Source organism: Phoenix dactylifera, unplaced genomic scaffold (genome assembly GCF_009389715.1).
Source record: "Phoenix dactylifera cultivar Barhee BC4 unplaced genomic scaffold, palm_55x_up_171113_PBpolish2nd_filt_p 000226F, whole genome shotgun sequence".
NCBI classification, from domain to species: Eukaryota; Viridiplantae; Streptophyta; class Magnoliopsida; order Arecales; family Arecaceae; genus Phoenix; species Phoenix dactylifera.
Window position 1 is genome coordinate 203,791 of NW_024067732.1, and position 24,265 is coordinate 228,055.

Consider the following 24,265-nt stretch of genomic DNA (forward strand, 5'->3'; position numbering starts at 1 on the left):
CGTCCTGTAGGGATCCACGATAGTAGGACTGTATCACACGTTAACTGCACCTAGAGGTTCATCTTTCTATTCTACTGGGTAGCCACTACATGCTGCTAGGTGTCACTGGTGGATGGTGGGACTCATAGGGATTATCTTGATGATCAATAAACCCTAATGAGTTGAGTTGGAATCGTTCCAACCCATTGAAAGGAGTTTTCAATGATATTGTGATAGAGATCATAATATATCTCACTGCCAGTCAGAGTAGAACCTATGGGGTTACACACACTAGAAGTATTGACCGATCCGATGGTTGAAAAGTGATTATGAATCACAAGTAATCAATTTGATTGATAAGAAGTTGAAGAAGGAACAAAGGAAATTAATTAATTGGACTTAAAACAAGAGTCCTACTTCGGGTAGGATTCCTAGAGTCCTAATTGGATTAGGACTGGGAATCCTAGTTGGAGTAGGACTGGGATTCCTACTTGGAATAGGATTCCTGCAATCCTAATGAGATTAGGAGTTTTGAATCAAAATTGGATTCCTACTTGGAGTAGGATTCCTAGAGTCCTAATCGGATTAGGACTTCGGATTCAAATAGAGTCCTAATTGGATTAGGACTAAAATTAAATATGTCCTAATTTGGATTAGAATTTCTTAAGTCACAATTAATTATTAATCTAATGAATCAATAAGACTCCTAATTGGATTAGGATTGAAGAGTTCAATTGAGTCAAAATTGATTTAAGTTCTAATTGGATTAGGACTTACCTAGATTGGATCCTAATTGGTTCACCCTTGGGCTAAGTCTAATTGGATTAGGGCTTGACCACATTAGGGCATTTCAAACCCTACTTAATGTGGATTAGGGTTAACCATGAGGAGGGGAATTTGCCCCTCCCTTTTCCATGTGGAGAAGGGAGAAGAGAAAGGCAAGTTGTCATGGAGCTCCTAAATGTTAGGAGCTCCACTCCCTTTAAAAGGAGGACTAGGGCCGGCCCCCAAGGATGAACCCCTCTCTTCCTCCTCCAAGCTGTGGCCATCCCTCATCCTCCCTTGTTTCAGCCGCAAGCAAGAGAGAAGACAAAAGAAAGGGTGGTGCCCTCCTTCCCCTCTCTTCCTCCATCCAACGCAGGGAGATAGAAAGAAGGCTGCAGGGGCTTGGATCTTCTTCCTCTTCTTCATCCTTCTTCTTCCTCCTCTCAAGTACAATCAAGGGTTGATTAAAAGAGAGGAGATCAGCCATCAAAAGAAGTCTCTGCAAGGGAGCTAGCACCCCGAGAAGACAAAAAAGCTTTGATCGGTCCTCTGCTTCGTGTGGATACCTGTAGAGGCCGGACGTTTGAACGGCTTCAAACGAACCTTCATCCTAAAACCACGATCATCAGTTTGCGGTGATCATCTACCCGCACAAGGTGAAGATCTGATCTTCTAAAGGTTTTAAAAGTATTAATCCTTATCTTAACTACGAACGGTCTAGAAACAGCGTTCATGCGATGAACGTCGATCCCGCTTATGCCGATTCCGCTGCGTTCTGAATTTTTTTGAAATTTCGGCGGCATGGGCGGGTTCCCAACAGTGGTATCAGAGCCTAGGCTTCGTAGATTAAGGTAAGAATTAAATATCTAAAGGCTTATTAGATCTGAAAATTGAATGATCATGCATGCTGAAAATTTCTGCATGCAGATTTTTCAGGGGTGCTGATTTTTGCATGCTGATTTTTATTTGATAAAATGATGATTCTAATTGCGTTGTTAATGAGATTACAAAGTTTAGAATCATGATTAGCATGATCAGCAACCTATGTCATGACATAATCAGTTAGTTTTCAGATCTGAAAATTATAATTGTTGCATATGGTGATGATCATAGGATTCAAACCCTTTTGGTATCAAATATAATGACCTGCGATGTGATCTGCGATGTCATGTAATTTTTCAGATGTTTGTATGCATCTTATTTGATGTTTTGAGAGGCCTGCGTGCCTCCTAAAAGGAGATGTAATTTATTTTTATTTTTATTTTACATCTGGTTGTATTTCTGTGATGTGATGTACGTCAACGATCAAGTCGAAGATGTTGCATGAGATGAACAGGGCTCCAAGCGGCTGATGGCGATTGGATCAAGAGTTGGTCAAGGATCGAGTCAAGGAGGCTTGGAACCAATTCAAGAGTTGAAGATCAGTTGATCGATTGACGTGCATGTGCTTGTAATACGACCTAACTAGGATCCATGATCATCACCTATTTAAAGTTTAGCTTTAATTATTGCTGCGATTATGAATGCCTGCAATGCGCCATTTGCATGTGATGTGAATGTGAGTCGGGTAGATAGGTTTACATATGATGTAGCAAACCCAATTGAGACCTAAATTAAAACCTCCTCAATCAAGTCGAGAGTGAACCGACATGAGCAAGTCATATTAGATTAATTGATCTAATTGGTGTCTAGGAAAGCATGAAAGGTGGTTACTTAATTAGGACCTTACTCTTTGAGTAAGGGGAGCCTCCCACCTGCTTACCTGGCCAATTGTTCGATTACCTCTTATGAAGAGCTCAAGTTGCAAACACTAAGACCTGATTAACCAATATTAAGTCAATAGGTCTTCCACTGTAGTAGAGTTGCTAAGGCCTTTCTGATGTTGATTTGTCTCGGCTGGACAAAGTGGTCAAGTTGCATCGGGGGGCTGGACCTCTCTATAGACATGAGATGTTGTAGGGTAAAGGTGGGGTTGGGCACCAATAACTGTTAGGTGAGGACCCAATGACGACTTTATTCCTACGGTTATACGGTGGGTCTGACTTAACTAAGCAATGGGACCAATAACTGTTAGGTGAGGTCTTCATCGCTTAGAGACCGAGTTGCACTGCAAGATGCTTGAGTAGCATTGTACAAGAGTTGTACACTCATCCATCTATGTGTCCGCAATAACTGTTAGGTGAGGTGCCATGTAGATCGGTGGGACTGCAGTACCCACTAGAAACCCTAGTCGTGTAGGTTTTCCGTTTTCCTACCAGGGGAGTGTGAGGAATTCGAGAAAATAGTGGGAGTTATATTTGTTCTAAAAGACCTTAGAACAGATTAGGATCAAGTACAAAAGTCTAATTAGAATCTTTACTCTCTGCAGATACAATGTCAGCTTCAAACCCTTTGACCCGTATTCTTGAGACCAACCGACTGACCGGAACCAATTACAAAGACTGGCTTAGAAATCTCAAAATTGTTTTAGATTGTGAGAAAATAGGCTACATACTCGATTCAGATATCCCCACACTACCAGCACGTCCTACTGATGTTCAGCGACAGATGCATCAAAAATGGCTGGATGATGACATTAGAGTCAAATGCTATATGATGGCATCCATATCTAATGAACTCCAATACCAGCATGAGAATCTCAAGACTGCTAGGGACATACTAGCACACCTGCAAGAGTTGTATGGTGAGCAGAGTCGCACAGCTCGTTTTGAAGTGTCCAAGAGGCTCTTCAAGACAAAGATGCGCGAAGGACAGTCTGTCCATGATCACGGTCTGACCATGATCAAAGACCTTGAGGAGCTTGAGAAGCTCGGGATGAACATGCACAAGGAATTTCAAGTGAATTTGATCCTACAGTCACTTCCTAATTCATTTGGTCAGTTTATAGTAAACTACCACATGAATAAGATTGAATGCACTAAGACTGAACTGATCAACATGTTGGTAACTGCTGAGGGAGCCTTGAAAAGTTCAAGGGGCAATGTCCTTGCTGCTGAGTTGACTTCTGGTTCCAAGGGAAAGTCTACTTGGAAGAAAAAGAAGCCTGCTAAGAAGCAGAAGAAAGACAAAAAGCCGAAGAAGGAAGTTCAAAAGAAAAAGGCTAATGACAAAGAAAATGTTTCCACTGCAATGTCGACGGCCACTGGAAGAGAAACTGTCCTTCATACCTCGAGAGCTTGAAGAACAAGAAAGGTGACACACCTTCAGAAGGTATAGACTTGCTCATTATTGAAACTAATCTAACGGTTTCTTCTACTTCTAGTTGGGTTATAGATTCTGGTTCTAGTGCTCATTTGTGCACTACCATGCAGGGTCTAAAGGAAAGTAGAAGGCTGGCGGAAGGTGCGGTAACCCTTCGAGTTGGCAACGGGACAAAAGTTGCTGCTGTAGCTGTGGGCACCTACCATCTGCGACTACCGACTGGATTAAGTTTATTACTTAGAGACTGCTATTATGTACCTGCTGCTAGCAGAAATTTGATTTCTGTTTCATGTCTAGCACAGGAAGGTCATGTTTTTACTTTTGACAAAGACTGCTGTTCTATTTATTTGAGAAATAAAATAGTCGCACGTGGTTTCATGATCGACAATCTCTATCATTTACATATGGATGTATCTGTGAATATTACCAAGCAAGAAGTGAGTGCTAAAGGATCCAAAAGATCTAGAGATGAGATAAACCAAAGATATTTGTGGCACCTCAGACTTGGCCATATTGGAGAGGATAGGATGAACAAAATGGATAAAGATGGGCTTCTCGGCTCATTGACTTCCGAGTCATATCCAGTTTGCGAGTCCTGTCTTCAAGGAAAAATGGCTAGATTGCCCTTTGTAGGACATGGGGAGAGGACCATTGAAATACTTACCCTAGTACATACAGATGTATGTGGCCCATTCGATGTGCCAGCCAGGGGACGTTATTCTTACTTTATTACCTTTGCCGATGATTATTCACGGTATGGATATGTGTATCTTATGAGACACAAGTCTGAATCTTTTGAAAAGTTCAAAGAGTTCAAGAATGAAGTAGAAAAACAAACCGGTAAACCTCTTAAGGCTCTTCGATCAGACCGAGGAGGAGAATACCTTAGTGGGGAATTCCGGGACTATCTCAAAGAAAACGGCATAGTCTCACAATGGACACCTCCGGGTACACCTCAACTCAACGGGGTGTCAGAGAGGAGGAATCGGACCCTATTGGATATGGTCAGGTCCATGATGAGCTTCACTGATTTACCTATGTTCCTTTGGGGAGATGCCTTACTCACAGTGATTTATTTATTGAATAGAGTTTCCTCTAAATCCGTTTCTACCACACTGTATGAGATATGGCATGGTAAGAAACCAAGTCTTGGTCATCTCAAGATTTGGGGATGTCCGGCCCACGTCAAGAGATTACAGGCGGACAAACTAGAGGCTAGGACCATAAGTGCTCGTTTTATAGGATATCCTAAAGAGTCATTAGGATACAATTTTTACGTCTCAGAGGATCACAATGTGTTTGTGAGCCGTCATGCCATCTTCTTGGAAAATCAGTTTATCCTTGATAGAGGCAGTGGGAGGAAAATTGAGCTTGAAGAGAAAGTCTCTGAAAAGCAACGAGTCATGGATCCTATCGAACCCATTCATACAGAGCCAGTACACGATGTCCCTCGACCACCTCGTAGATCTAGTAGGGTCTCCCATCCTCCCGATAGATATTTAGGTATACTAGAAGAGGATACCGAGGAAATGTTCCTAGTGGGATATAGGGATCATACACAAGATCCCAAAACCTACGATGAGGCGATATCTGATATCGATTCCAGGAAATGGCTGGAAGCCATGAAGTCAGAGTTAGACTCCATGCATTCCAACCAAGTCTGGACCTTAGTAGATCCACCAGAAGGTATTGTACCTATTGGATGTAAATGGATCTACAAAAGAAAAATAGGTTCGGATGGAGAGGTAGAGACCTATAAGGCAAGGCTTGTGGCGAAAGGGTATAGTCAGCGCGAAGGCATTGACTATCAGAAGACCTTTTCACCTGTAGCCATGCTGAAATCCATCCGAACACTGCTTGCCATTGCAGCATTTCATGATTATGAAATCTGGCAGATGGATGTGAAAACTGCTTTTCTGAATGGATATCTTAATGAAATCATCTATATGGAACAGCCTTTGGGTTTCACTTTCAGTGATGGAGATCACAAGGTCTGCAAGCTGCAAAGGTCCATCTATGGACTAAAGCAAGCATCTCGGAGTTGGAACACTCGTTTCGATGACGCAATCAAAATGTTTGATTTCATCAAAAACGAAGAGGAACCGTGTGTTTACAAAAAGGTTAGTGGGAGCGCTGTCGTATTTCTCGTACTGTACGTAGATGACATTCTCCTGATTGGGAATGATATTCCCATGCTAACCTCGGTCAAGGTCTGGTTGTCAAAAGAATTCTCCATGAAAGACCTTGGGGAAGCATCCTATATTTTAGGAATAAAGGTCTATAGAGATAGATCTAAAAGGATGCTTGGCCTTTCACAAAAAATGTACATAGAGGAGGTGCTGAAGAGGTTCAGCATGGAAAACTCCAAGAGAGGTCTCTTACCCCTTAGGCATGGAATTCATCTCTCCAAGAAGATGTGCCCCAACACATCTGAAGAGATTCAACGCATGAGCAAGATTCCCTATGCATCGGCAATAGGAAGCCTCATGTATGCCATGCTGTGTACACGACCTGATATAGCTCTTGCTGTGAGTGCCACAAGCAGATATCAGTCGAATCCAGGTGAAGAACACTGGACAGCTATGAAGAATATTCTTAAGTACTTGAGAAGAACTAAAGATTTATTCTTGGTTTTTGAAGGATCATCAGAGTTAAAGGTAGAAGGGTACACAGATTCAGACTTCATGACTGATGTCGATGACAGGAAGTCAACATCTGGATATGTGTTCTTGTGCAATGGTGGTACGGTAAATTGGAAGAGTTCTAAACAACCGATCATTGCTGATTCTACTATGGAAGCTGAATACATCGCCGCCTCTGAAGCTGCTAAGGAAGGCTTCTGGTTCAAGAAATTCATTGCAGAGTTAGACGTGATGACATCAGATGCCATAACACTCTACTGCGATAATAATGGCGCCATAGCCCTTGCTAAGGAGCCAAGGTCTCATTAGAAGTCTAAGCATATAGAGCGGCGCTTCCATCTCATACGCGACTATATTGAGAAGAAATATGTAAAGGTGCAGAGAGTAGACTCCGCGGATAACGTGGCGGACCCGTTCACTAAGCAGCTGAGTCAGCAAAGGACTGAAGCCCACCTTGAGAAGATGGGCCTAAGATATATGACCAATTGGCTTTAGTGCAAGTGGGAGATTGTTAGATTTATGCCCTAGAAGCCAATTTGGCTGACACATTGTTGATTCTAGAGACATAATTTTGTACTTGACTGTTTATTATTGAATAAATAAAAGGCATCTTTTTCATTCATATTATTTATGTGTCTATGAATCGTCCAAGAAATTAATAAGATGATGATACATATTCTCAAGAGTTGAGAATTTGAGCCATGTATCATTGGTGATTAATTTCTAAATGCTCCTAATCAATAGATCATCACGAGGACGGTGATCGATCCGATCAGTGCACAGATCACTTTCCTTCTCGATGGACGAGACTTGAGTCCACAGTGTAGGGACACTGAAGTGATAGTGCAGGTGCTTGTTAGAGAACAAGGGTACTGAGCGTGACCAAGACAAGAAGTCACTTGGATGTCTATCCACTCGTCAGTGACTTGCTTGATGTTGCAGTAGTATGACTGGTCCTTTGACCTGCGGTGCTTCGGCTACTCACAGTGAGGTTATTGTAGTTTGACTGCACACATACATGGTCTCTAGCCATATGGGTCCATGCAGTGTAGATTGGCTGCAGTAAGTTCACTGTAGGAGTAGGGTATGCACCTATAAGGAATCTATCGACCTTGATAGTAGAGGAGTGATCCTATGTGATTTGTTAGACTGAGTTCTAAGACCTTGGCCAGGGCAGTAATAAAAAGTGGAAAAAGAGTTTTTCACTATCGAACTCAAGTCAAATAAATCTTGACATATGACAGACGATGGGGTTTGACGAGTTGTCCATGACCTCCGTCCTATAGGGATCCACGATAGTAGGACTGTATCACATGTTAACTGCACCTAGAGGTTCATCTTTCTATTCTACTGAGTAGCCACTACATGCTGCTAGGTGTCACTGGTGGATGGTGGGACTCATAGGGATTATCTTGATGATCAATAAACCCTAATGAGTTGAGTTGGAATCGTTCCAACCCATTGAAAGGAGTTTTTAATGATATTGTGATAGAGATCATAATATATCTCACTGCCAGTCATTAAATCTTGACATATGACAGACGATGGGGTTTGACGAGTTGTCCATGACCTCCATCCTGTAGGGATCTACGATAGAAGGACTGTATCATACGATAACTGCACCTAGAGGTTCATCATTCCATTCTGCTGGGTAGCCACTACATGCTGCTAGGTGTCACTGGTGGATGGTGAGACTCACAGAAAATATCTCGATGATCGATAAACCCTGATGAGTTGAGTTGGAGCTGTTCCAACCCATTGAAAGGAGTTTTTAATGATATTGTGATAGAGATCGTAATATATCTCACTACCAGTCAGAATAGAACCTATGGGGGTCACATACACTAGAGGTATTGACCGATCCGATGGTTGAATTATGATTATGAATCACGAGTAATCAATTTGATTGATAATCAGTTGAAGAAGAACAATGAAAGTTGATTAATTGGACTTAAACACGATCCTACTTGGAGTAGGATTCCTGGAGTCCTAATTGGATTAGGACTAGGAGTCCCACTTGGAGTAGGATTCCTACAATTCTAATTGAATTAGGATTTTGAATTCAATTTGGATTCCTACATAGAATAGAATTCCTAGAAGTCCTAATTAGATTAGGACTTCGGATTCAAATTAGAGTCCTAATTAGATTAGGACTAAAATTGAACAAATCCTAATTAGATTAGGATTTTTTAAGTCCTAATTAATTATTAATCTAATGAATTATGATGACTCCTAATTTAATTAGGATTGAAGGGTTCAATTGAGTCATGGTTCAATCAAATCCTAATGGATTAGGATTTGAAGGGAAACAAGTGCACCCAATCCTCTTTGGAAGAGGATTGAACCACCTAGGGTTATGCCCCACGCCCCACTTGATTAGTTCAAGTGGGGACATGCGTGATGAAGGGTTAAGAGGGAGGGGTTGGCTGAAATTAAGAGAGAGGAAGAGGGGCGTGCGCCCTCCTTTTAGCTCCTAAAAAGGAAAACAATGAAGCTCCTAAAAGGTAGGAGCTCCATATGCTTTTATAAGGAGATATTGAACCAAGACCTAGGTTATTGGATTCTCTCCTCTTTTCAGCCGTGAGCCTCCCTCTCCCTCTTGGTTTTCAGCCGCCATCAGCAAAGGGAAAAGAAGAGGAGGCGTGGACCTCCTCTTGGTCTTCCCTTCATGGTGCCAACGCAGGGAAAGCAAAAGGCAGCAACTAGCCTTTTGGTTCTTCTCCCTAGAGCCTCCTTCTTCTTCATCCTTCTTCTTCCTCCTCCCAAGCACAATCAAAGGTTGATTCAATGGGAGGACATTAGCCATTAAAGTTGTCTCTGCAAGGTAGCTAGCACTCCGGGGAGACAAAGAAGCTAGGATCGGTTTTTGCTTTGTGTGGATACCCGTAGAGGCCGGACGCTTGTGCGGCTTCAAGCGAGCCTTCTTCCAAAACCACGAACTTCAGTTTGCGGTGATCATCTACTCACACAAGGTGAAGATCTGGTCTTCCTAATGTTATTAAAAGTTTTTAATCCTAATCTATCTACGAAGAATTTTTCAACAACGTTCATGAGATGAACGTCGATCCCGCGCATGCCTCTTCCGCTGCCATCTAAATTTTTTTTTAATTTTCTGCGGCATGGGCGGGTTCTCAACAAGGTCCACATACATCAGTATGTACGAGTCCTGGAATATCTATGGCTCTCTCACCTTTTCCAGTAAAGGGTGATTTGGTCATTTTACCAAGAAGACAAGACTCACAAGTTGGAAATGATTCAAGATCATTAATATTCAAAATACCCAACTTGGCCAACTTGTTGATCCTGTTCTTGTTAATATGTCCTAGCTGGCAATGCCATAGGTAGGTATCAGAGACATTATCCATCTTGGGTCGCTTACTTGATGTGTACATTACACTAACAGGATATGATATTGTGTAAATGCCATTTATTAATTGTCCATCAACCATAATAACACCATTCACAATGATATTACAAGAACGATTCTTTATTGATATTTCATAACTGTTTTGGGCTAAAACCCTACAGAAATGACGTTCATTAAGAACGACGGATAAAAAGTGACAGTCACTTAAGGCGATTACATGAGAATTGAAAACTAACTTAAGATCTCCCAATGCTAGAACTGGAACAGTCCTTCCATCTCCAACATTCAGGAACCTCTCATTATCCTCAAATCTCTTATTGACATGCAGTCCCTGTAATGAATTGCAAATATTATAAGGACTTCCGGTATCCAATACCCAGGTCAATTTATCACATATGGAGAAATTACAAGGAGTTATCATATAAGTACCTTGCCCAGCAACTGTTTGCTCATTTCTCCTGGGCCTGTTTGGATCAAGGATGGCTATATATAGAGGACAGTTCCTTTTTCAGTGTCCCGATTTCTGACAGTGGTAGCACACCGCCTTTCTAGGGTCAGCCCGCTTTCTTATCATCTGATAAGATGTCCCGACACTTAGCACCTTTCTCTTCCTTTTGTTTTTGGCCTATCTTTTGATGATTGTTTGGATAATTTAACTTTAGTTCTGAAAAGATGTAAGGAGACCAACCTAGTGTTAAATTGGGGAAAGAGCCATTTCATGGTTCAAGAAGGCATAGTCTTGGGACACGTCGTGTCCAAGAGGGGTATTGAAGCAGATAAAGCCAAAGTTGATCTTATTTCCAGTCTCCCTCCACCCAAAACTATGAAACAAATCCGTTCATTTCTTGGCCATGCTGGTTTCTACTGTCGCTTCATTCAGGATTTCAATAAGATTTTCAAACCCTTGTGCAATCTTCTTGCCAAGGACACTCCCTTTGTCTTTAATGAAGCATGCGAGGAGGCATTTGAAAATCTTCGCTCGAAATTGACCACTGCACCTATCATACGGCCTCCTAATTGGACCCTTCCATTTGAACTGATGTGTGACGCATCCGACTATGCCATTGGGGCAGTTTTAGGACAACGACTAGATAAGATACCTCATGTCATCTACTATGCTAGTAAAGCACTCTCAGATGCACAATTGAACTACACCACCACTGAGAAAGAGTTATTAGCTGTAGTATTCGCGCTAGACAAGTTTCGATCTTATCTTTTAGGATCCAAGGTTACCGTATTCACTGATCATGCTGCCCTTCGACACCTTCTTGCAAAGAAAGACACCAAACCCCGTCTGATTCGATGGATCCTTTTACTACAAGAATTTGACCTAGAAATTCATGACAAGAAAGGTGCTGCAAATGTCGTAGTGGACCACTTATCTAGAATTTTTCTTGAGCCCTCTCAAATACCTCACCCTTATACGATTCTTTTCCAGATGAACAATTATTTGAGGTATAAGGAATAAAAACATCATGATTTGCAAACATAGTGAATTACCTTGCCATAGGACGAATTCCTGATGATTGGTCAACTCAAGACAAGAACCGATTCTTTTCACAAGTGAAGTTCTATTATTGGGATGATCTCGATCTGTTCAAGTATTGTCCCGATCAAGTAATCCATCGATGTGTCCCCAAATGCGAATTTCAAAGTATTCTTTCATTTTGCCATTCACAAGCTTGTGGGGGATATTTTGGGGGTAGAAAAACTGCAGCAAAAGTTTTACAGAGTGAATTTTATTGGCCCACACTTTTCAAAGATGCCCATAACTTTTGCCAAACTTGTGAACGGTGCCAACAGATGGGTACCATCTTCCGTAGAGATATGATTCCTCTCAATCCTATTTTAATTGTAGAAATCTTTGATGTCTAGGGTATTGACTTTATAGGCCCTTTCCCACCATCTTTTGGTTTCGAATACATTCTGATAGGGGTTGATTATGTCTCAAAATGGGTAAAAGTTGTCGCCACTAAAACTAATGACCACAAGGTTGTGGTTAAATTTTACATGAAAATATCTTTTGTCGTTTTGGCACACCCCGAGCCATCATGAGTGATGGGGGATCTCATTTTTACAATCGGTCTTTAGAGGCTTTGGCTCGCAAATATAACATCATCCACAAAGTTGCTACCCCATACCATCCCCAAACAAGTGGACAAGTCGAGGTGTCCAATAGGAAGTTCAAACACATCTTAGAAAAAATGGTACGTCCCGATAGGAAAGATTGGTCTCAAAGGATAAATGATGTTCTCTAGGCCTACCGTACTGCCTACAAAACTTCTATTGGTATGTCTTCCTACCGATTAGTTTTTGGAAAAGCTTGTCACTTACCGGTAGAACTTGAACATAGAGCTTTCTGGGCTATCAAAAAGTTTAACTTAGACATGGCAGCAGCTGGTCCTAAACGGAAACTCCAACTAAGTGAACTTGAAGAGTTGCGCAATGAGGCCTATGAAAATGCTAAAATTTATAAAGCACGGACTAAGGCTTTTCATGATAAAACCATTAACCGTAAGTCTTTCGAGCCTGGTTAAAAGGTTTGGCTATTCAATTTCAAGTTAAGACTCTTCTCGGGTAACCTTTGCTCTAGGTGGGATAGACCATTCGTAGTGAAAAAAGTTTCTCCTTATGGAGTAGTAGAGATCCAACACCTCAATAGTGGACATGTTTTCAAAGTCAATGGCCAAAGGTTAAAACCTTATGTAGACTGTGTTGCCGGCGGGGCAATTGATCGAATCCCTTAATTTGACGAACTTTGTTTATCAAAATAATTAAGATGCACTATGTCTGGCTGAAGACAATAAACTTAGCGCTTGTTGGGAGGCAACCCAATTCTCTTAGATTTCTTTAACATTGAGGACAATGTTAGGTTTAGGTTTGCAGGTAGTTTTAAGCGTTTTGTTTACATTTTTTGCATCTCTTGAATTCGTTCTCACGTTTAGGTTTGGGGGTTTTCATCTTGATCTTTATGATATTAAAAAAAATAGAAAAAAAATGATAAGAATTTCAAAACACATAAGGTATATAAAATCTAAAAAGCCCAATGACTAGTCGGAAGTAATACAAATTTAAGTTCTTTTTATTAAGTCTCTCTTCGTGAGTTGTAAGCTAATTTCACTACACACTAGCCGACCCTTCTAAGGTCTAGGCTCGATATTATGTTGATAGTATAGTAGCAACCTTGGACCCTGATGAATCATACTTATCTAATCCAAAAGAAAAACTCTGTATTGACCTTGAAAAAGACAATAGTGTGAAAGTCGTCGTTGTAAAAATTCGAATAAATTAGAATATTACAGATAAAGCCCGTGAGGTACTAAAGTAAACATTCACAACTCTCGAAACCCTACAGATAAGATGATTTTGAATCAGTGAGTAGGTCCCTCTTGACCAATCCTTGGAAACTACTAGTATTAGCAATATTTTGGAGATCCAAACCCTTAGCTTGTGTACGGTCCAGATTTCACCGAACACTCAAGTATAAATAAATCTTACAACTTCCTAACGGAAACTTAATGACTTCAACTTAGATTACATACTAACCTAGAATTTGGGCTGACTTAGTAAATAAAACCTTGTGTGCTTTGAAATTCTTATCATTGATGTATCTTAAATTAGATTTTAATTAAACAAAAAAAAATGATTTGATTGAAGTTTGTGGGTATCTTCATTGAAAGCCCTCACGAGACTATAACTCATCCTTTAGGGTAACCTAAAGGTTTAAAAGCTTTGTTGCATATGGTAAATGCAATCGCGATGCCTGCAAAAGTGAGTTAAAATTTTTCTCTAGTTTCATTTTGCTCGAGGTCTAGCAAAACATAGGTTTGGGGGTGTGATAAGTGCTAAATAATTTATAATTTAGTTATCTTTCCATAGCACTTATCAATGTTCTTAAACTTATAAATACGTATTTTACCATGAAATTGAATAATCATTGAAATAAATTTAAAATATGGTAAGAAGTAAATAATTCTTTTCTTAAACCGAACTCTGAACTTGTCTCTCTTGGTTGCAATCTTTCATAAAAACTACAGGAAAACATATAAGTATGAGATTGTGTTGATCCGGTTTGGTAACCTGATGGAGTTGTAATCAAGCTAAGGTTATAATTAAAAGGTTTTTGGTCCTCATTAGACTGGAAGTTATAATTAATTATTAATTCCTGTTTGGGGAAAAGATTTGATTAACCCTTTTTATTAAGTCACGGTCTTGTCTTGTTTTATTTTTAGTCTTGTTTATTTTATCTGGTTGAGTTCGGTCTGAAGCAGTTTAGCAAGAATCAAATTTAAATTCTATGATATTGGGCTCGAGAACAAGTTCAAGCAAATCAACGGTCATGACTCACCTCAAATCCAACGCCTCACCCAACTAGTCAGCAAGCAATCTTTTGCATCCAGTGAAATCAGGATCGGCAGCCACCCAAGCCCACGTAATACCCAATTTTTTTAGCATCCCAATTAAAACTCCAACTCTGCGGCTGCCTATTTTCCCGTCAAAACAGAGCCCTTCCCAAATCGGCTGATCTTCCCTTCCATCCCAGGGGAGATCTCTTCCCAAATCGGAGATCATCCAACCGAATCTTCATCTCCTTCCCCAAACGTCCAAAATAGGGGAGATCTCTTCCTAGATCAGCAGCCATCCAACCTGATTTTCCTTTCCATTCCCGTGCCCGAAACAGGGGAGATCTCTTCCCAAATCAGCAGATCGTCCAACCCAATTAGTTTTCCATCTTCGACTTCTTCCCAGCTGCAATCCGAAGCAAGGGAAATATCCCATCTCACTAAGCAGCAATCCATTCTTTCTTCTCCAGCACTCGACGACGGAAATCCCTTTAAATAGCAGGAAGAATCGGGGAGTCTTTCTTCATCAACGAATCAGCAAATCGCCAGCAAAATAGGGGAAGATCCGCTTTATTCCAAAGCCAGCCGGGAGCTCTCCTTTCCTTGAAAGCTGTCTTTCCCATGTCTATCGATCCGATTGGGATTTCTTTCCATGACGCAGGGGAGAATTTGAGCAGACACGATTTGGTAAGATCGCCTTCCATGCTGAATCGGGGGTCCTGGCATGTTATAAAGGTTGGGAGCAGAAGACTTGTGGGGAGAAGGGGGAAGCAGAAGGTATTTTCAGAGGCAATCCTGGGGGTGCGGAGATCAATCATCCTGGCGTGGAGCATCTCAGCAAACCGATCAAAGTTGCAGAGCATCATGAGTGGCTAAACCCTGGTTTACGGGTTTGATGAAGCCATGGATGAGTATTTATGTTGCATTTTTTTGATTTTTAGCGTTGTAAGACAGTTGCATATTTAATGAAATTATGATCTTGAAATGTCTTGTTTAATTTGTGTAAGACGTTTATCTTGTAGAAAGCCTCTGCATGAATTAATCTAGTTTATCGAAATCGAATCCAATACCTGTGTTTTGGAGGAGATTGTTATGCAACTACCAGATTTATCTTTGAGAAATTAATCATCAGATGAATCATGCTAAATAGGACAGACCATGCCTATCCTTAGAGATGATGGTTTGTACCAGGCTTAGATGACTTATATTGTGGGTTAGATTTCAACTCTTTGTATGATTGCCCTAACTTGTAGTTAAGAGCAATCAGATCATACATGCATCTAAGTCATTGAAAGCATCACACTTACGAATCCATCGGTGGATTCTCACCCTAAACATCTCTTCCCATAAAATATTCTTACTATTGCATTCATCTTACATTTTAGTTCTCATTAATCGATAACTTAAAATTCTTTTTACTCTAGCTTATGCCCTTTGAATTAATTATTTTATTAAGAAAAATAACTTGTCTCCAATTCCTGTGGACCAACACCCATAATCACTATCCTATAGGACACGTGCTATTGTGTGGTTTACTTTTGAAATTGAAAGAACCGATTAGAGACTCACTATCAGACTCATAAAAAATAATATTAATAGACTCTTCAACTACAAGAGTTCTTTTGTTGAATACTCTGTATGCCCTGCTAGAAGTAGAGTATCCTAAGAAGATACCTTCATCTGACTTGGCATCAAATTTACTTAGATCCTTCTTATCATTGTTTAAAATAAAACATCTACACCCAAATACTCTAAAATATTTAGCAGTTGGTTTTTTATTCTTCCAAAGTTCATAGGAAGTTTTTTTTATTATAGGACGTATTAAAACACGATTTAAAATATGGTAAGCAGTATTTATGGCTTCAGTCCAAAAGTACTTTGGAAGATTTGACTCACACAACATCGTGCGTGCCATTTCTGCCAATGTCCTTTTTTCTTTCAATAATCTTATTTTGTTGAGACGTTCTAGGTGCTGAAAATTGATGAGAAATACCATTTTCATTATAGAATTCTTCAAAGTGTTGATTTTCAAATTCAGTTCCATGATCACTTCGAATTGCAATTAAGGTGAGCTTCTTTTTAGTTATGATATTTTTATAATACTTCAAGAATGCTGAAAATACTTCATTCTTATGTGCAAGAAATGAAATCCATGTATATCTTGAGAAATCATCTACTATAACTAGTCCATACTTTTTTTCTCATAGATTTGCAATTCTAGTAGGCCCAAATAGATCCATGTGTATGAGTTCAAAAGGCCTAGTGGTTGATACTACATTCTTTGATTTGAAAGATGATTTTGTTTGCTTTCCTAATGAGCATGGTCCACAGATTTTGTCTTTTTCAAAAATCAATTTTGGCACATCTTTTATCAAATCCTTTTTGACTAGTTTCGATATTAAGTCCATACTAGCATGTCCTAGTCTACGGTGCCAAAGCCAACTTGTTTCACTTTTTCTTTCTTCATTAGTGATTAAGCATAATCCATTTTTCTTGCCTAAGTCATGAAGATCTACCATATAAATATTTTCATGCCTATGTCCCATAAGTACATTGTCATTATCTTTAGAATTTGTGATTATGCACACTGAGGCTTCAAATGTGACTTTAAGACCTTTATCACAAAATTGACTTATGCTAAGTAAGTTGTATTTCAGACCATTAACTAATAAAATATTTTCTATAAAAGTGGATGGAGTAATATAAATTTTATCCTTTCCAATGATAAGTTCTTTTCCATTGTCTCCATAGGTTACCACTCCATCCTCCATAGATTCCAAAGTGACAAATTATTTTATGTCACCGGTCATGTATCTTGAACAGCCGCTATTTAGATACTATCGTCTATCCCTCTTATTAGCTGTAAGACACTCCTGCGATCAAAATCAAGAATGTATTTTAGGTATCCAAACTATGTTGGGTCCTTTAGGGTTAGTACTTGATGTTCTTTTTGGAACCCAAATTTTTTTGGATGTTAGCTTACTCTTTTCACTCAATTTGTTATAGTTGAACTTTCTGAAATTATATTCATATGCTTTGTGTCCTACTTTATTGCAGCAATGACAAGTTATATTTTTATTTTTGGCTTTCATAAATATGTTCTTTAAGTATTTTTGCTTCCTATTTGTTTTATATCCTAACCCTGCTTTATCATATACAGCTTTTTGACTATCAAAAATCATATTTAATTTAGTTCAGCTAAGTGTAAACTTATTCACTAACGATTTGTATTTTTCTGCATCTTCTTTTAGCTCAAAATTTTTAGTAATTAGACTTTCAGTTTTATTAGTGAACTTTCTAATTAATGTTTTATAGTCATTAGATAGTTTCAGCTTTTCTTTGATGAGAGATTGATTTTCATCTTTTAGAACTTTATTTTTATTGATTAGCTTCTTGTGTTCTTCCATGAGTTCTAAAAATGCATCATGTAATTCTTCTACTGTAAGATCACATTCAAGTTCAGAATCTACCTCATCGTCATTAGCCATGTAGCAGATTTGGATCGTCTCTTGTTGATCTTTCTCTTCCGAACTCGACTTCTCACTTTTACTCCTTCAACCATGAGGTTCCTCTTTTTAAGCTTTCTTGCCATCCATTTCAATTTCGGGCAATGTATCTTGAAATGCCCGGGCTTGTTACATTCATAGCAAATTGGCATTTCTTTTTCTTTTTCCTTGTCCTTTCCCTTTTCCTTGCTCGAACTACCTTTGAGGAAGGGCTTCCTTTTATGAAATTTCTTCTTCCTCTCATAAATTTTCTGAATTTTCTTGCGAGCATAGCCATTCCTTCTTCATCATATCCTCCTCATCATCAGACTCCTCTGATTCAATTTTCTATTTTGGAGTCGTAGACTTCAAGGCAATGGTCTTCTTTTTCTTGACCTCCTCTTCTGAATTTTGCTTCATGGTCAACTCATGGGTCATGAGTGATCCTAGAAGTTCTTCGAATTGTAGTGTATTGAGATCCTTTGCTTCTTGAATTTCTGTTATCTTGGCATCCCAAACTCTTGGTAGTGACCTGAGAATTTTTTGCACTAGTTCAGAGTTAGTATAAGACTTTCCTAAACTCTTTAGTCCATTTATGATTTCCGTGAATCGAATGAACATTTCAGTTATGAACTCTGTGGATTTCATTTTAAACAATTCATACCTATGTTATATTTATTTTTGACTCTTTAACCTGATTAGTTCCTTTATGTGTGACCTCTAGTTTATCCCAAATTTCTTCCGCGGATATGCATGTAGATATTCTATTAAATTCATTTACATTTAGTGAGCAGTAAAGTACATTAATTGCTTTAATATTTAATTGTGCTAGTCTTCTATCACTATCATTCCAATCCATTTTTGGTTTAGGAATGATTGTGCCCTCTATACTAATTGTGGATGTGTATGGTCCTCTAGTTATGATATTCCGCAGTCATAATCTAGAGCTTGAATGAATATCCTCATCCTAGCTTTTCAATATGTGTAATTAGTGCCATTAAACAGAGGAGGTCTATTTGTGGATTGCCCCTCGCTCATAGAACATCCTTCCTGGGTTGTCATGATCTTTGACTCTTGATCGTGAGATCAACAAATACTATGAGAGCACCTTGCTCTGATCCCACTTGTTGCCTAAGGTGACAAGCCAAGAGGGGGGGGGGGTGAATTGGTTTTTCTAAATTTTTCAATCCTTTAATTAAATCAATTGATGAGTGAGTGGTTTAATTAATATTAATTGAGTGCATGTTGTGAAATTAGAACAATATACAATACAAACACACACGAAGTATAGTGGTTCGGTGCTCTCCTAAGCACCTACGTCCACTCTCCAAGCGTCCCCTTGGAAATTCACTATAATCCCACGAATTACAGTTGGATTGTTTTACGGGCTCACAATCCAAAAACCATTATAATTTGGTTTTTCGGGATCACCAAAAATTTATGTTGGTTTTGCGAGCTCACCAACAAATCTTTACCGTTAGTTTTACGGGCTCACCAACAAACCTTACAAAGTAATAAAGAAGAAAGAGTTTAAAACTCCTAAAAGAGCAAATATAACAATTTTACACTAATAGAAGAGAGGAGAAAAATAGTTACCGCTTTGAGGATCCTCTTCTCTTCTTTGCTAAGGTTGCTTCACTTCATAATGGATTGGTGGAGCTGTTGAAATTGGTCAACCACCTTCTTTTCGAGACTTGAATGAAGAACCTTAATGAAGAGCACTTGGACTTGCTTTCTCTTGAATATGCTATTGATTTCTTGGCAAAAGATCCTTCCTCTGATGAATAGTATCAAGTTAAATACTTTCCCACTTCTATTAGTCACTTCCCATTGGTTAGATTTGAAAAACTAGCCATTACTAGCCGTTGGGAGGTCAAAAAATACTTCTGCAGAACTAGCCGTTATGCCCTTGTCCGTGCTAGGGTCGACCCAAACTTTTTTGGGGTCAACTCAACTTACTATTCATTGGACTTGGGGTCGACCCAACTCACACTAGGGTCGACTCAAACTTCACTAGGGTCGACCCCTGCTACAGTGGGGTCGGCCTTCTCAGGAACCACAGAACCTTGCATTTTTAGCTATTTTTACTGGGGTCGACTCAACCTTTCTTGGAGTCGACCCAAGCTACAGTGGGGTCAACTCAAGTTCCATTGGGGTCGACCCTCTCAGGGATTCCAGAGACATGGTTTTTGAGCACATATCCTTGGGGTCGACTCATGTGCAGTTGGGGTCGGCTCCTTCTGGGGTTGTTGCCCAAGGAGACAACCCAAGAGGGGGGGGGGGTGAATTGGGTTTTAATTAATTATGACCAATTAAAAATAAGGTAAGTGATTAACTAAATCTATTGCAAGTAAATTAGTTAGATCACTAGACGCAATGAGTGAAGAGAGAGAAAGAAACAAGATCCAATACAAACACAGAAAGGTTTATAGTGGTTCAGAGCCAACTCTTGCTCCTACTGATAAGTGCTTGATAATCTATAATTTAGTTATCTTTCCATAGCACTTATCAATATTCTTAAACTGATAAATACGTATTTTACCATGAAATTGAATGATCATTGAAATAAATTTAAAATATGGTAAAAAGCAAATAATTCTTTTCTTAAATCAGACTCTGAACTTGTCTCTCTCTTGTTTGTAATCTTTCATGAAAATTACAGGGAAACATATAAGGAGGAGATTGTGTTGACCCGGTTTGGTAACCCGATAGAATTATAGTCAAGCTAAGGTTATAATTAAATGGATTTTGGTCCTGGCTTGATCAAAAGTTATAATTAAATCTGCTAAGGAAAACGTTTGATTAACCCTTTTTATTGAGTCACGGTCTTATTTCTAGTCTTAACTGGTCGAGTTCGATCTGAAGCAGTTTAGCAATAATTAAATTTGGAAGACATTGGGCTCGAAAACAAGTTCAAGCAACTCAACGATCATGACCCACCGCAAATCTAAAGCCAATTTCCAACCAATTCCTTACCTGCCTTCATATAAAATTTATAAATTTAAAACAAAAAAAAATAATAAATGTAATAAAATAAATAAAAATAATTTCGGAAAGAATTATTGGATTCACTGTTCATATGAACAGTGTCCCGTGAAAACACTGTTCATATGAACAGTGTTAAAAAAAATAACAATAATAAAATATATAAACCCCACTGTTCATCTTCTTCCCCCGCTCCCCGCAGTCTATCACGGCCGAGATGATGTCGCCTGAGAGACCCTGCACGCAATCTTCCACGCGGTGCAGCCAGCCTCCCGTTCCTCCGCCTTTTTCTCCGCCTGCATCCCCGCCTCCGCGCTACCGTTCCGAGCGTCCGAGACAGGCTCCCAGCTCCACTGATCCGGCCGTCTGCAATCGAACCGGCACCCCAGCAATCACGCCGTCCTCCTTCCGGATCGGCGCCCGTCTGCAGCTCTTCCCCAATTCCAGCATCTGCGAGCAATCATCCCACGCATCACCGGCAGACCAGCTCTCTTTCGGATTTGAAATCCCAAGCATCCACCTCACAGATCGCGTCCGTTTTCCCCTCCTCTCCACGTGCTTGCTGCCTGATATGATGAGGGGATCTATATAAGGAGCTGGGGGGCGGGGTGGTGATGGGGGCTCGGTGGAGAAGAAAACAGGGGAGACCCCCTGTTTCGGTGAAAAAGAAGAATCCAGCCGAGAGAGAAGAAGAGAAAAAGAAATAAAAAAAAGAGAGAAAGGAGGGGGAAAGAGAATAGTTTTGATATTTTGGGAATAATGGGAGTTGATCAATTTCATTTGAAGACGGGAGGTCGTCCGGAAGCCATGCTCGGCTAAACGTCTAGTCTAGGGCTGGATGAAGCCCTAGCAATGTTACAGGGCATTATAGTTCTTATTTTCTTTATTATTTTGGAGCTTGTTTAAATTCTTATTATCAATAAAAAATCCTTTTATTATGTTTAAACTTTGAGCATGCTATTTATTATTCATGTTTGCTAAAGTAGTCTAAGATGATCCATGCCTAGGAAGATGAGGTGTGCTGCACCCTAGATTAGCATACTTAGGTAGACACTTCATGCTATACCGAAGATGGATTTTCCTAAAACTCTTTATGTTTTTATTTTAAAAGGCTTGTAGCCAATTTGCATGCCTCTCCAAAAGATAAAAATTAAGAACACAATCCCTAATACCATGCTACGCGGTGGATTCCAAACCCTAGATCCATCTACTTTGATAAATTTCAATTCGTACTCATAGATTAATTTAGTTAAATCAAGTTAGCAAATTCTTCTTCTTGATTTGTTTTTAAAAGAAAAATAACTTATCCTCCAATCCCTGTGGACCGACACCCGTAATCACTATCCTACAGGATACGTGCTATTGCGTGGTTTATTTTTGAAATTGAAAAGAACCGATCAATTTTTGGCGCCGTTGCCGGGGATTGCTAGCATAGTTATTTTTCCTATCATTAAAAAAAAAATTAATTAATTAAAAAAAACTTACAAAAATATATATATATATATAAAAATTATTTTCTATTATTGTTACTTTTCTTATCTTTTTTTTTCTCGTCTACTAATTTTTTTTTAAAAATTTTCTTTTGATCTTATTTGATCAGGAATCGAAGGAAAAAATCTGGGATGATTAAAAAGAGAACTGCTGGGCTATCAAAAAGGAATGCTTTGGAGGTTTGCTAAAAAAAATTAAATTGCTGGGAAAATTTCCTTTGGTAACCTCTAAACCTTTCTTATTTAAATTAATTATTACCTTGAAATTTTGTGGTGATTGTTTGATTTTAATTTTAGCAAAAGTGTGAATGTATGCTTGATACACATACACAAATTAATCCGCACATAGTAAGGGCAATCACCCCAATAAGATAAGAGCCGGATTTCATCACCGGATTCTTGCCTAACTTAGGTGAACTCAATCTCACATAGTGTCACTTTAATTAAAATCAATTAGACGTTGGCTCCTAGGGACATTCGAGCTCAATAGGACGAAGATCACCGAAGGTTGCACCAATTTCACTCTGTGGCTTAGTTGATGTCTAGGCAAGCTTTGTCCCTATAAGGGAGACAGTTCATCTGTTCGAGGCAAGTGGGTTTTAAGTGGGACCTTTGCGAACGCATCGTGACCCCTCCACTTACCAGGGAGCTTACCTGGTCAACTCGGTTCATTAGACCGGATTGGAGGCTTAGGTGCCCTCTTCAAACCAGTTAGGAGCTGTCTAGTGATTTTAGGACAAAGACTAGGATTGATATGCTTTTCTCTCTTTGCATGCTTGATTGATCGAGTACTAGTGTATGCACGGTAGTCGTTCTAGAGTACAAAACCTATTACCTTTTGACCCTGAAATAGAACGAACCCTTAGAAACATTCGAGCTAAGATCAAAACATTAGGATCATCCCCACCTCTTAAGATGGCTGAAGAACAACCCAAACTCCTGAGGGAGTACTTTACTCCCACTATTTACACTTCCCCATCTTGCATTCGATTACCTGAGGTAGCAGCTGTACAATATGAAATAAAGTCTAGTGTGATCCAAATGCTCCCATCTTTTTATGGGCTCACCAACGAAGATCCATACAAACATTTAGATGAATTTCTTGAGATTTGCACCACTGTCAAGATTCAGAACTTCACTGATGATGCCCTGAAACTTAGGTTATTCCCCTTCTCCCTTAAAGATAGAGCCAAACAATGGCGGAATTCTTTAGAAGCTAACTCAATTCGTTCTTGGGATCAAATGCAACAAGAATTTCTTAAAAAATACTTTCCTATAGGAAGAACGAACCAGTTTAGACGTGCCATTACAAGCTTCTCCCAAACCGAGGGAGAAGAATTTCATGAAACTTGGGAGAGATTTAGGGACCTAATCCGTAAATGCCCTCATCATCAAATACCTAAGTGGCAGCTAGTGCAATGTTTCTATGACGGTTTGACGGAACGAAACCGTCAGATGATCGATGCTGCATGCGGGGGGACTTTCATGCTTCGAAATGAGCATGAAGCATGGCAACTATTTGAAAATCTTAATGAAAACTCCCTCCACCATGCTTCATGTTCTCGTCAAGCATCCCCGAATTCTCAAAGAAAAGGGACCATTTGTGAAATAAGTCATTCTATGGACCTGTCTAGCAAGGTAGATGCATTGTCCCATAAGATTGACCAACTGATTGTTGGGTTGTGGAGCCTGATCCATTCCCTTTTTTCAAGACCCCTATGTGCACTATGGTGGTGGAGGATCAAGGGAAGACAAGCCGGAAAGAGTTCGAAAAGATTCAGAGTTGAATCAGCAAAGAAAAAATTTCAGCAAGGTCCGGAGTCGACTTGGAGTCGACTCTAGCACGCAGGCAGACTTGGCACAGTCTTGGAGTCGACTCCAGATCTATAGGAGTCGACTCCCCAGTATTGGAGTCGACTCGAGAACTCCAGGAGTCAACTCCCACAGGCAGACAGAGAGGCTTTTTCTGTGGACTGTGGCCGAGTCGACTCGCAGAATTGCGGGAGTC

At 39.6% G+C, this 24,265-nt stretch overlaps 1 non-coding gene across 1 annotated transcript; it reads right to left on the reverse strand.

Annotated features, from left to right (window-relative positions):
* Window positions 1–23,548: 23,548 nt before the first annotated feature.
* On the reverse strand, window positions 23,549–23,654 carry LOC120105202. The gene has a single exon (XR_005507569.1). It is a non-coding gene; the product is annotated as a small nucleolar RNA R71 (small nucleolar RNA).
* Window positions 23,655–24,265: the final 611 nt, after the last annotated feature.